Here is a 14,512-nt window from a genome sequence, read left to right as displayed (position 1 = left end):
TGCAAAATGGAAGTAATAATAATACCTATGTCATATATCTCTCGTGAAGATTAAATCCATCAATGTATGTAAACAATGACTCACATATTACAAGGGTGCAATAAATGTGAGATATTATTATTACTGTTGTTGTTGTTCTTATTTATGTCAGACATTAAACTAGGCAACTTACACAGTCATTATTTTCTTTCCAGGTAGATATTACTACTTTTATTTTACTGGTGAAAAAATGAGATCAAGCAGAGAGAAAAAATGTATTCAAAGTCACACAATAACTATATTAGGTAGGGATTAGTGTATCTCTATTTTATAGATATGGAAATTGAGGTTTAGTCACACATCTAGTAAACAGTAGAGCAAAAATCTGAAGACAGACTTTCTAGCTCCAGAGCCCATGCTTTTAACCACTGTTCCATGTACTGCCTCCACAGATGAATCATAATTTATTGAACCATTCTCCTATGAACCATTCTCCTATTGTTGGTTAATTAGTATTCTAAACTTTCACTGTTACAAGTAAATGAACATCTTGAACACATATCATTGACACAGTTAAACAAACAACTATTTCTGTATGATAAATTCCTAAAAGTGAAAGAGGGTCTGTTTTTTAATATCCAACAATGCCTTGCAAAATCAGAACAAAAATTCAGAAATTAATAAAAATTTTTTAACATGATCTAGAGCAAGGCATCTGAATAGGAGAGGAGAGAGATCCTTGTGTATTTTTTTCCACTTTTGAAAATCAATAATGGTTTTTATTAGAATACAAAAACTGCTGCACATGCCCATTAAAATTTCATTTAGCATCCATTTTATTCGAGATTCAATGGGGCACCATTTTATTTTATTTTATTTTTTAAACATCTTTATTGGAGTATAATTGCTTTACAATGGTGTGTTAGTTTCTGCTTTATAACAAAGTGAATCAGTTATACATATACATATGTCCCCATATCTCTTCCATCTTGCATCTCCCTCCCTCCCAACCTCCCTCTCCCACCCCTCTAGGTGGTCACAAAGCACGGTGCTGATCTCCCTGTGCTATGTGGCTGCTTCCCACTAGCTATCGATTTTACGTTTGGTAGTGTATATATATCCATGCCACTCTCTCACTTTGGCCCAGCTTACCCTTCCCCCTCCCCGTATCCTCAAGTCCATTCTCTAGTAGGTCTGTGTCTTTATTCCCATCTTGCCCCTAGGTTCTTCATGACCTTTTTTTTTTTTTTTTTAGATTCCATATATATGTGTTAGCATACGGTATTTGTTTTTCTCTTTCTGACTTCACTCTTTATGACAGACTCTCAGTCCATCCACCTCACTACAAATAACTCAATTTCGTTTCTTTTTATGGCTGAGTAATATTCCATTGTATATATGTGCCACATCTTCTTTATCCATTCATCTGTTGATGGACACTTAGGTTGCTTCCATGTTCTGGATATTGTAAATAGAGCTGCAATGAACATTTTGGTACATGACTCTTTTTGAATTATGGTTTTCTCAGGGTATATGCCCAGGCCTGGGGTTGCTTGCTCTAGTTCCTCCTCCAGCTACTCTCACCCTAAGCAGCTTCTTCTTTCTCACAGAGGACAGGGCAGCTTCCTCCACCACCACCCCAGACAAGTGAGGAGGGAGGTCCCAAGAAAACCTCCAGTTAGTTTGGGGGGCTGTATTTAGAAAAGGGAAGCAGGTGTATAAATCCCTGATTGGATGCTCACAGAATGGTGGAATTGATGAGCTGCCTTCAAATTTTGTAGGGATCTTGTCATATTTACATGTTCCTAAAGATGTGTGCCTACATTTTGCCTTGAAATGTCTGATTGTAAGAGGCTTGCTGCGGTAACCTGAGCTAGTAGGGGAACAGGGGGCAATGGAAGTATGATGGTTAATTTTATGTGTCAATTTGACTAGGCCACAGGATGCCCAGATATTTGGTTAAATGTTATTTCTAGGTGTGTCAGTGAGGGTATTTCCAGAAGAGATTAGCATTGGAATAAGTATGCTGAGTAAAGCAGATTGTGTTTTCCAATGTGGGTGGGCATCATTCAATCTGTTGAGGGCCTGAAAAGAATAAAAAGGCAGAGGAAAGGAGAATTTGTGCTCTCTGACTGCTTGAGTTTTGGCATTGGTCTTCTCCTGCCCTTATACTGGGACTTAACATCATTGGTGACCCAGTTCTCAGGCCCTTGGACTTGCACTAGAACTATACCACCAGCTTTGCTGGGTCTCCAGCTTGCAGATGGCAGACTGTGGGATTTCTTAGCCTTTATAATCATACAAGCCAGTTCCTCATAATAAACCTCTTGAGATATATAAAATTGATACTGTTAATCTTTCTCCTGGCCTTCCCCAAAGGGACTTATGGCCTTTTATCAGAGTTACTGCGCACTGAAGAAAATGAAATAATCAAACCTTTCACGGACTACTGGACACTGACTCTGAACTGATACAAATTCCAGGAAACCCAAAATGTCACTGTGGTCCACCAGGCAGAATACAGGCTTATAGAGGTTAGGTGATCAATGAAGTTTTAGGTCAGATCCATCTCAGAGAGGGCACAGTGGGTCACCAAACCTATTGTGTGGTTATTTCTCCATTTCAAGAATACACGCTTAGGGCTTCCCTCGTGGCGCAGTGGTTGAGAATCTGCCTGCCAATGCAGGGGACAACGGTTTCGAGCCCTGGTCTGGGAAGATCCCACATGCCGCGGAGCAACTAGACCCGTGAGCCACAACTACTGAGCCTGCGCGTCTGGAGCCTGCGCTCCGCAACACGAGAGGCCGCGATAGTGAAGAGGCCCGCACACCGCGATGAAGAGTGGCCCCCGCTTGCAGCAACTAGAAAAAGCCCTCGCACAGAAACGAAGACCCAACACAGCCAAAAATAAATATAAAAACAAATAAATAAAAGATTACTAAAAAATAAGAATCTACGCTTGGCAGAATCCCCACATTAGTTCTCTGACTTGCGGAGTGAGGGCTATTATGGTGGGAAAGGCAAAGTCGAAGCCACTAGAACTGCCTCTACCTAGGAAAATCATAAACCAAAAGCACTACCATACTGCTGAAGGGATTGCAAAGATTAGTACCACCATCAAGGACTTGAGGGATGCAGGAGTGGTGAGTCCCACTACATCCCCATTCAACTCTCCTATGTGGCCTGTGCAGAAGGCAGATGGATCTTGGAGAATGAGAGTGGATTATCATAAGCTTATCAGGTGGTGACTCCAATTGCAGCTTCTGTACCAGATGTGGTTTCAATGCTTAACCAAATGCTTTTTTCTTGATACCTGTTAGTTAAGACCACAAGAAACAGTTTGCTTTCAGTTAACAAGGCAAGCAATACACCTTCACTGTCCTACCTCAGAGATATACCAACTATCCAGCCCTACTTCATAATTTAGTTTGCAGGGATCTTGATCACCTTTTCCTTCCACAATATATTCCACTGGTCCATTAAATGGATGCTGTTATTGCAAGTATGCATCACCAGTGAAAAAACAGCCTGTTTCATGTTTATGCATGAAGCTTTAGAAACCGTGGAAATTATATAAGCTCTAAAGTCCCCAAGCACCTTCTTGCCTTCTTGACTCCGCTGACCTTAGTCCCTAGGGGGCAGGCCAGCTACCCTTATTAACATTTCTCTTCCACATAGAGCTAAATGCATAAGTGGACTTAGGGCTCCTCTTGGGGAGCCAGTCTTTTTTTCTCTTTGCAAGCACATCTGGGAGCATAGGTCCCAAAATTTAGAGCTGGGGATCAGAGAAAACAGAAAGCCTTCATTTAAGGCTTGAGCCTAAGCAATACCTGCTAACTCATAATTTACCAGAAAGTCCTATACTAGGAATTTTTAGACACTGACTCAACTAATTAACGATTCCCATTCTGTCACTTCTTATTTCTAAGTCTAGGATAAGGTCAGTCATGAATAGGCCCAATGAAATTTCAGAAGAAGAACAATATTAGATAAAGTGCCAGTCTAGTACTATCCTGTAAGATTTACCATTCATTCCCCCACATGAAGTCTGCCCATAATCTTGATAGTATCCCATTTAAAAATTCCTCACTTTTTCTTTCCTTAGCTGGATGTTTTCTTCAAATAGTAGAAAGGCAAAAATCTATAGAAATTTTTTAAATGCACAAAGATAGGTAAATTTGAGATTTAATACTTGAGGAATGTGGTAGTATTTCCTGACTCCTGCACTGTCTAACAGAGAAACCAAATCTCTCTTTATAACCCAAGAAGTTATTGTGTAAGTGATGGAAAGGGGTCTAGTTAAAAGGAAAAGAGTAGGTAACAAGCAAAAGAGGTGAAAGCCAAATAGAAGGTAAGAAGTTTTTTTAAGGAAAGACAGAAGTGAGCAGAAGGGGCAGAGACTTCCTACTGGCATAGACTTCCTCTTAATGATAAATCACTGCTCAATTATTTCCAGTAACTTCTTGTAATTCCTTTTCCAGTTATGGGCCATTCACTCTGCTTATAAAATTAAAGTCAGCTCTTGCTTAATGGAAAAAAGCCAGCACAAATCATTATCCAGTGAAACAATATTTCAGCAGGTCTCCTGCTTGAGTCCCTCATAGTTCTGATTGAGAAATTTTGCTCCTCCATTCTTTCTGGAAGAAAGATACACTTAAGTCTTCACACACTGTTATATGTGTGTGTCATATGGGTTCCTCCTTTATCCATGTATCAGGGGGCTTCTAGACCACTGTATTCTAGAACTTTAAACATTTGAGATTCAGCCTCATATTTATCGAGCATCTACTATGCTCCAGACACTCGATGCAGGAGATATAGCAGTGAAGAAGGCAGACAAGTCCCTTGCTCTTATGGATTGTAGATTCTAGAGGAAGGGGAAGTTAACTACCAAATCAATAAGTAAATAAACAGGATATTATTCAGATAATAGTAAATGATATACTACTTTATATTGGGTGTTCAAGGAATGACCTGAGAAAAGAATGATATGAAGGAGCAAGTATGAAGATTTTGGAACAGAGGGTTACAGGCAGAAAGAACAGAAAGTGCCGAGTGTTAAGATGGAAATAAGAAAGACTAGTGTGACTGGAGCAGGGTGAGCAAAGTGGAGAGGAGTGGCACAGGTGTCCAGAGGACTGTTCATGCAGGGAGTGTAGGTCAGGGAAGGAGTCTGAATTTCGTTTTACATGTATAGGGAACAAAATTCTCTATAGTAGGATTCATAAAAACTTCATCATAGAGGAAGTCAAATGAATAAGCTTCTGGTTGAACTTTTCTTTTTGCTTTCAAGATAGCTTATTATATCTAGCATCAATTATGAAATAATCTGCTGAGAAAGAATTCTTAAACAAGAATTTAAAAATACATAAAAAATAAGGATTTCTGCCCAAAGAAGAACTTTATTGGTGTTAATTATTATATAATAATAGAACATTAATATTCTATTAATAAGAATTTTTCAACAAATACTTTTATCCTAATAAGTAGAATCTACTTAAGTAATTATTAAAATATACTCATGAAAAATATATTCTTAAATAAAATCATGAGAAGTCTTCATATTCCAGAATACATTCTTGTTACTCTATTATTTTTATGATCTTTAATCTCTTCCTCTATTTGTCCCTCAAAATCTAGCTATAGTAGCAAGAGATGGGGTAAAGAAAACAAAACATTATTTAAAATGCTGTTAGGTAACAAATAATTTTTAAAAAGCTTTAAATAGTAGTATATAGTTAAAATAAAGAGGTAAATTTGTTGAAATGATTTGGTGAATTGACAATTTGGCAAACTGGCCATTTGCTTTTGTTGAACTGGCATTCTACATATTGTTAGAGAATTAACTGAGGGCCAATGAGAGAGGTCAAAGTTTATGGGAGCCAGAAGACTGTAATCTGAACACAAACATCTAATTTTGCTCTCTCCTAAACCCTGCATAAACTATAGGAAAGGGGTTTTTTTTTTTTTCCAAAAGACACAAATCTACAGAGTAAACAAAAGATAAAACATCAGCAACAATATATTTTGGAAACTGAAGGTAGATAGATGTGTGGTATCTGATTTTGCAGAGCTAAGAAAGATAAATTCCAGGCCAGTAGCTAGGCAGGGGTATGGAACTGAGAATAAACTGATGTGTACTGCAAAATCCTCTGGAATTGGGAATGAAAGGTATGAGGTAAAGGCTAAAATAGGAAGAACTGGTTGAAAGCTACCTTAAAAACTTTTCAATCCTTTCATCCCTTTCCCCATTGCACACTGTTGTGAGATCATCTCTCACTCACCCTAGCAGAAAATTGGGAGTTTATGTTTTGCAGAGAAGAAGCAGTGATTTGGTCTCAGACACACTAGGTCTACTTGAAAGCATTAATATTATGCTTAAAATAGGAGGGATTAAAGAAACATATGCTTCCTAAATGTTAAGAGGCCCAGATCTCTTTCCCACCTTAACTTACAGATGCTGACAGCCACGTCTTAAGCCTCCAGGTAGAAGACTGGAAGAGTCTTCTCTGAGGAATCAGAGCAGCCTAAGAGGAAAGGCCTAAATGTATTGACATCAGGGCTTCCTAACCAAAGACCCAACCAAATTAAACAATAAAAAAACCCTCAAAGTTGACAAGTCCCACCAAAGAACTTGGAATTTCATCCATATTTTAGTCTTCCACTGTAAATATGAACAGGCAACAAAGTATTACTAGGAAAATGAGGAAAGCTTTCAATATGAAAGATAAAGACCAAATCAAACTAATAGGAACAAAAAGAGCAGCTAGAAGAAACAGACGATATGCAGAGAGAAGAAAACCAAAAGTCAACACCCAGAGAGATGAAATGCATCCATGAAGCAAGTATAAAAAGGAATATTTAGAAAACAAAGAAAGGGCTCTTAGCATTAAATATGGTAACAGAAATGAAAATTTCAATAGAATTGGAAAATAAAGTTAAAGATATCTCCCAGGAAGTAAGGCAAAGAGCCAAAGAGGCTACCACGTGGGAGAAAACCATCACCATGATAATTTCTTTTTCTTAGAACCTAACAGTTTCGTGCACTGCATGAATTTTCAGATTGAAGGGTCCAAAAATGCTCATTGTGATAAAGAAAATAAAAAAACATTGAAGTACACCACTGTAAAATTATAGTATACTGGGACAAAGAAAATTCTATAAGCTTCCAGATAGATAGAAATATGGAAAAATAGAAAGAGAAATAATAAGTTAAAAAGAATCATAAACCAAAAATGGTTTTGTACTTCTCAAAAGTTACTCCAGAATCTAGAAAACAATGGATAAATACCAAAGAAAAATAGTATTTCCAACCTAAAACACTATATCCTGTGAAACTACCAATCAAATGAGAGGGTATAATAAACACATTTTTGACATGCAAGTTCTTACATTTATCTTCTTTGCACTTTTTCTCAGAAGATACTAGAGGATAGTTTACTTTAAAAAAAGGGAGTAAACTAAGAGGAAGATATGGGATGCAGAAGACAGGAGATCCAGCAGAAGTGAGAGGTGAAAGAAATCCCCAAGGATGAAGAGATACCCTAAAATGAGAATTATGTACCAGATTAGAGCAGTGTAACTCAAAAAAATACATATTAAGGGCTGTCATCCCCATTCCCTGTCATTATTCCATTTTTTAATCTTCACAAAGCTACTGGTAAGTGTATTCCCCCCCCAAAACACAAAGGCATGAGATCCAGGAAACAGGGAATCCAAATCAGAAGAAAGCCAAAGGGAATTCCTAGGATGGCAGTAAAAGGAAGTCCCAGGATCACAGTTTCAGAGCAGGACCAAAAAGCAAGCAGGGCAGAATGAATCTCTTGGAAGAGTCTTAAGTGTCTGTCTGTGTGTCTGTCTCTCTCTCAATCCCCCACAGACTCACACACACACACACACACACACACACTCTGGAACTGATATATTAGCTGATAAAATTGCTCTTGTGGAAAATTATAGTGAGAGATTATTGGAAGATATGAGAAGAACTAGCAATCGGTAAAAAAAAATTATGTAAAAACTGCGAAAAAAACAAAGCAATTATTTTTTTAACATCTTTACTGGAGTATAATTTCTTTACAATGGTGTGTTAGTTTCTGCTGTATAACAAAGTGAATCAGCTATACATATACATATATCCCTATATCTCCTCCCTCTTGCGCCTCCCTCCCACCCTCCCTATCCACCCCTCTAGGTGGTCACAAAGCACCGAGCTGATCTCCCTGTGCTATGTGGCTGCTTCCCACTAGCCATCTATTTTACGTTTGGTCATGTACATATGTCAGTGCTACTCTCTCACTTCGTTCCAGCTTACCCTTCCCCCTCCCCGTGTACTTTAGGGAAAGACATAAGAATGTAATCCTAGTACCTTACAATAATATGATAGAAATATCTGGACAGACAATAATCATATAAATACTGAATACTGATTAATAAAAAACTATACTGTAACTCCACTGGGAGGATGGGGAAGGAAAAGCCAGAGAGGATGGAAGCACACCAAAGCTAAATCCTCTCTCCACCATTCCTATCTACCAAAATAGGATGTCAAAGGACAATGTCAAAAATAAATGAATGAACAAGATTAGAAATTTGGAGATAAGTAAATGGAGATGTATAAAAGCCAGAAGACACAGCTAGAAAAGGAGTCAGAAGTTGTTGCTTCTCAGGAGGAAGACTTGGGGAAGCAAAGAGGAGTGGGGTAGTCACTATATTTACACTAAGTCTTTCAGTACTATTTGATAACTCTTTATACTTAGTGCGTGTATTATGTTAATCAAAATCAAAAGTAATATTTAAAATTCCTGGGTTCCAAGAGAGGCCATAATACCTGATTTTGGCCTATATATAAATTGGATATTCACTCTGAATATCCAGCTTGCTCTCCCGTTGTAAATGCCCACAGCTTACACTCCCCTCTTTATGTCCCAAAATGCACAGAGAAATCTCATGGACATAGAATATGGGTTGGCAAACCATACCCCTTAGGGAAAATCAGCCTGCCACCTGTTTTAGTATGACCTATGAGGTAAGAATGGCTTTTACAATTTTAAGTGGCTGAAAAAAATCAAAAGAAGAATATTTTATGACAAAATTATATGAAATTCATATTTCGGTGTCACTCACTTGTTTATTTTTTGTCCATGGATTTTTTTTTTTGCTACTAGTACAGCTGAGTAGTTGTGACAGTGACAGTGGCCAGAAAAGTAAAGAATATTTGCTATCTGGCCCTCTACAGAAAAGGTTTGCATACTCATGACCTGGAAGCTTAGTGTCACAGGATGGGTACACATAGGACCATCGTTCCTCTTTTAACACCTTTCTGAAATCATATTCCAGAAATACATGCACATATAAGCAAACACACACTCTAAACTATCAGAAAATCATCTCCTTTAGCTTCACTACTGAAGCTTTTTGTCAAATTTCATCACCGAATTTCATGGCAGTCCCCATTTCCCAGCATTGATTTTGGAATCATTAACTTAACCTGTCATCTTCTCAATTAAGAACAGAGAAAAACTGAGGACCTGATTCTAAGAAAACTAGGGATGCCACATTCCAGTCTAGTATTACTGTCAGTAAGAAGAGAGGGAAACTAGGAGGGTGGATGATCCATAAAAGAAAGTAATTAGAAAAAAGCAGTATTCTGATTTTTTTCATCACAAGAGGATCTATCTCCCCAAAGGTAATACTACTAGCCACCCTAAGAAAATGAAAACTGAAATGTTTTTTTTATCATTAATTTGAAATCTAGATCCACTCTCCATAAAATTGATTCTAGAAAGTTAGTTTGGTTGGTCCCAATCTGAATATGTTTCTCAGAAAGTGAGACTAAAAAGTTTTGGGTGGGGACAAAGGATAGAGGTCATAAACAGTTCTCTGTCCCGTGAGTCCATATCGGGCTTAAACTTCTGAAACTTCCACTCACTTACCTAGGCCTTCCCTCTTCCTCTAATCTGGGATACAGATGTTGTGACTCCTCTTCTTCTTCAGGTTATGGTACAGTTTTCGCTACTGGGGAACTCAGTGATGCTAACTCCACCAAAAGAACTCCCTGGTCCTATTTCTGGATTGTGACCTGAACACCATTCCTTGTTTGCTGTAGCATTCAGGATTGAGGCTTCTTGAAAAAGTGGCCTGACTTTTGCATAGAATAAGAGAAGGGAAAACAGAAAATAAAGTCCTGTTTTCAGGGGTTGTTAAGGAGAATAAAGAAATTTCCAAAAACTTCTGGCCTACAGCTTGAGCTAGGATCTACTGAGATATAGGGTAATGAGAGTTAGCAGGACCTTCCAGTCACTACTCTACTGTGTTGCCCTCTAGTTTCATTCATACCTATCATGACCTCTGCTGTGCTTCAATATTTAATAACTTCAAGCAAAGAAACAAATCAATACTGGGGGCTAATGGGCCTCAGAAAAGGATCACTAACCTCTTCTTTCAAAAGATTAGGGGCCCAAAAGAAATATAAATCTTCGTAACATGAAGGAAGGGTACTGGTCCAAACATAAACTCCTTCCTCTCTGTTCACTGTTTTCCTTTCTGGGAGAAAATTCTCAAAAACATTTACAAGTATTCTACATACTGTATTTGTATGTGTCCTTACAGAAAACAAAGAGGCAATGAGCTCCATTCCTTTCCTCCAACTCTGCCCTTCTACCCCCACACCCCCCCTTAATACGAGTACCCCATTTCATCTACTGTGTGAGCTTCCAGGGCTCTTTCTGCAAGTTTTCTCTTATGTCATGGTCACAGATTCTTCACCACATTTTGGATGCTGCTACTGAACCCAGGACTAGATATTCTTGGGCAGATTCTGTTCCTTGGTGTGGTTCTGACTGAACTCAAGGCATAGCTGCCAGAATTGAGTCAGAACTAATTCAAAGAAGCTATGGCAGGAAATATTGGGGCCAAAAGAGTTCCCACTTAGGCTGAACTTCTGATTCCATGGGGGCAATGTTCCTGAGTTTCATTGCAGGGTACCCTTCCGGCTCCAATGTCTGGCCCTAAAGGCATTATCTAGCTCAGAGAACTTCAGGCCAGGGGGAAGCCAGCTTTTTTTAATTATTATTTTTTTAATTAATTTTTTTTTTTTTCAGTACGCTGGCCTCTCACTATTGTGGCCTCTCCCATTGCGAGCACAGGCTCCGGACGCGCAGGCTCAGCGGCCATGGCTCACGGGCCCAGCCGCTCCGCGGCACGTGGGATCTTCCCGGACCGGGGCACGAACCCATGTCCCCTGCATCGACAGGTGGACTCTCAACCACTGCGCCACCAGGGAAGCCTTTAAATTAATTTTTATTGGAGTATAGTTTCTTTATAATGTTGTGTTAGTTTCTACTGTACAGCACAGTGAACCAGCTATACATATAAATGTATCCTCTCTTTTGTGGATTTCCTTCCCATTTAGGTCACCACAGAGCACTGAGTAGAGCTCCCTGAGCTATACAGTGGGTTCTCATTAGTTATCTATTTTATACATAGTATCAACAGTGTATATATGTCAATCCCAATCTCCCAGTTCATCCCACCCCCCTCCCACCATGGTGTCCATACATTTGTTCTCTACTTCTATGTCTCTATTTCTGCTTTGCAAATAAGTTCATCTGTACCATTTTCTAAATTCCACATATAAGCGATATTTGTTTTTCTCTTTCTGTCTTATGTCACTCTGTATGACAGTCTCTACATCTATCCACGTCTCTGCAAATGGCACTCTTTCCTTTTCATGATGGAGTAATATTCCATTGTATATATGTACCTCATCTTCTTTATCCATTCCTCTGTTGATAGACATTTAGGTTGCTTCCATGTCCTGGATATTGTAAATAGTGCTGCTATGAACATTGGGGTGCATGTGTCTTTTTGAATTATGGTTTTCTCTGGGTATATGCCCATTGCTGGGTCATACGGTAGTTCTATTTTTAGTTTTTTAAGGAACCTCCATACTGTTCTCCATAGTGGCTGTATCAATTTACATTCCCACCAACAGTGCAAGAGGGTTCCCTTTTCTCCACACCCTCTCCAGCATTCACTGTTTGTAGATTTTTTAATGATGGCCATTCTAACTGGTGTGAGGTGATACCTAATTGTAGTTTTGATTTGTATTTCTCTAATAATTAGTGATGTTGAGCAGCTTTTCATGTGCCTCTTGGCCATCTGTATGTCTTCTCTGGAGAAGAGTCCATTTTGGTCTTCTACCCATTTTTTGATTGGGTTGTTTGTTTTTTTAATATTGAGCTGCATGGGCTGTATGTATATTTTGTACATTAATCCTTTGTCTATTGCTTCATTTGCAAATATTTTCTCCCATTCTGAGGGTTGTCTTTTCATCTTGTTTATGGTTTCCTTTGCTGTGCAAAAGCTTTTAAGTTTCATTAGGTCTCATTAGTTTATTTTTGGTTTTGTTTTCATTACTCTAGGAGGTGGGTCAAAAAGGATCTTGCTGTGATTTATGTCAAAGAGTATTCTGCCTATGTTTTCCTCTAAGAGTTTTATAGTGTCTGGTATTACATTTTAGTCTTTAATCCATTTTGAGTTTATTTTTGTGTATGGTGTTAGGTAGTGTTCTAATTTCATTCATTTACATGTAGCTGTCCAGTTTTTCCAGCACCACTTATTGAAGATACTGTCTTTTCTCCATTGTATATCCTTGCCTCCTTTGTCACAGATTAGTTGACCATAGGTGCGTGTGTTTATCTCTGGGCTTTCTATCCTGTTCCATTGGTCTATATTTCTGTTTTTGTGCCAGTACCATACTGTCTTGATCACTGTCGCTTTGTAATATAGTGTGAAGTTAAGGAGTCTGATTCCTCCAGCTCTGTTTTTCTTTCTCAAAATTGCTTTGGCTATCTGGGGTCTTTTGTGTTTCCATACAAATTGTAAAATTTTCTGTTCTAGTTGTGTGAAAACTGCCATTGGTAATTTGATAGGGATTGCATTGAATCTGTAGATTGCTTTGGGTAGTATATTCATTTTCACAATATTGATTCTTCCAATTCAAGAACATGGTATATCTCTCCATCTGTTTGTGTCACCTTTGATTTCTTTCATCAGTATCTTATAGTTTTCTGCATACAGGTCTTTGGCCTCCATAGGTACAGGTCTCTGGCCTCCTTATGCCTCCTTTATTCCCAGGTGAAAAGAGATACAGACTTCAGAAGTGCAGCCCTGTGAATACAGGAGCTATATGGAAATTAAACACTATCTCAGTCTATGTGATACCATTCCAAATTTCCATTATACACTGTTCCCTCAGGGAGAAAGATCTTCTCCCAGGATTTCCTCTAAAAGCTTTTATTTGTGTATCCTGCTTTTCTAGTTCTTCAACTATAATTCACGGACATTTGGGGACCAGAGAGAAGCCAAGTTCAAAACCCTTGAAACCAATGTGCTTTCTACCACGTGTTAGTGCTTTACTCTGATAAAAATCTCACTTGTGAGGTTTTTTTTCAAGACTATCTACCACAGCCTTATGAAGTATTCGTATCCCCATTTAGTAGATGAGAAAACTCAGAGAAGTAACTTGATTATGTCAGATTTAATGATAGAGCTGGGACTTGAATCTAGGCTTTTCTAAGACCAAGGCCTCTGTTCTTTCCGTTTTCCATGTTGGGGGTCATCACTCAATTAGAAATTCAATTTCTAAAGTTATCTAGGAAAGAAAGAATGAAACCCTCTAAACCCATCATTTCAGAGGTTAGTTTAGAATTGATAAGAATCATTAGGAGGAGGAAAAGACATGAAATGGAAAGGATAATCTAGCTTAGGCCGGACTGTATGATACAGCTGAATATGTCCACTTTACCAATTTCATGTGTCCCAAGTTCCTTGTCACTGGGGATTCAAACAGTTAATCGTCCTGTCCTGAAGCTCAAAGGAAGGGTAAGCTCTCTTTGTAGAGCCGAGCTACACATCATATTCCCTAGGAGCAGGAGGCTTCCATTTGTCTAGGCAGAAAACCCAGATTCTAACATTACCTTTCCCTGACACTGCCTGCCTGGCCTTTATCCACCCCCGGAGGTGTGAGAAGCTGATTTCCATACTTCATTGGCTCACTTAGAGCTAAATCATTGGAGGGAGAGCCCTGGGTACTAGTTTCAATGTTTTTGCTATACAGTGGTGGAACCCTGGGTGGGGCCTTTTATCTCTGTTTTCTCTTCTGTGAAATGAGAGAGCTGGCCAAGACCTACTGTCAGTAGTCAAGTAATGGACAAGGGCAGATCCATGGAGCCTCTGACCCACACCATATATTGCTCCCTTCCAAGTTCCTAACCCATAATGGGTAATACTTTTATTCCCAGAGCCTTTACCATGTTAGATTCAACAAACACCAATATCTACTAGCTTTTTTGTGCCAAGCACTGTGCTGAGCATCTTTACATATTTGGGGCTTTCCAATTGGCACTCTCGGGGAGAAACAAAAACTAAACACATCCCCAACTTCCTCACCCTAATGCTTGGGTGAACAAAATAAAAGTCCTAGTCAGATTCTGGAACATTCTGCAGTTCCAAGGCAAGAGACTGAAGG

The 14,512-nt window shown here is 38.8% G+C and overlaps 1 protein-coding gene across 1 annotated transcript in view; it reads right to left on the bottom strand.

The window, feature by feature from the left end:
• LOC132499536 (olfactory receptor 10AD1) overlaps positions 1 to 14,512 on the bottom strand; it is a 67,393-nt gene that overhangs the window by 33,223 nt on the left and 19,658 nt on the right.

Source organism: Mesoplodon densirostris, chromosome 11 (assembly GCF_025265405.1).
Source record: "Mesoplodon densirostris isolate mMesDen1 chromosome 11, mMesDen1 primary haplotype, whole genome shotgun sequence".
Classification (NCBI taxonomy): domain Eukaryota; kingdom Metazoa; phylum Chordata; class Mammalia; order Artiodactyla; family Ziphiidae; genus Mesoplodon; species Mesoplodon densirostris.
The sequence above is the reverse complement of the archived record's forward strand: the minus strand, read 5'-3'. Positions and strand labels throughout refer to the sequence as shown.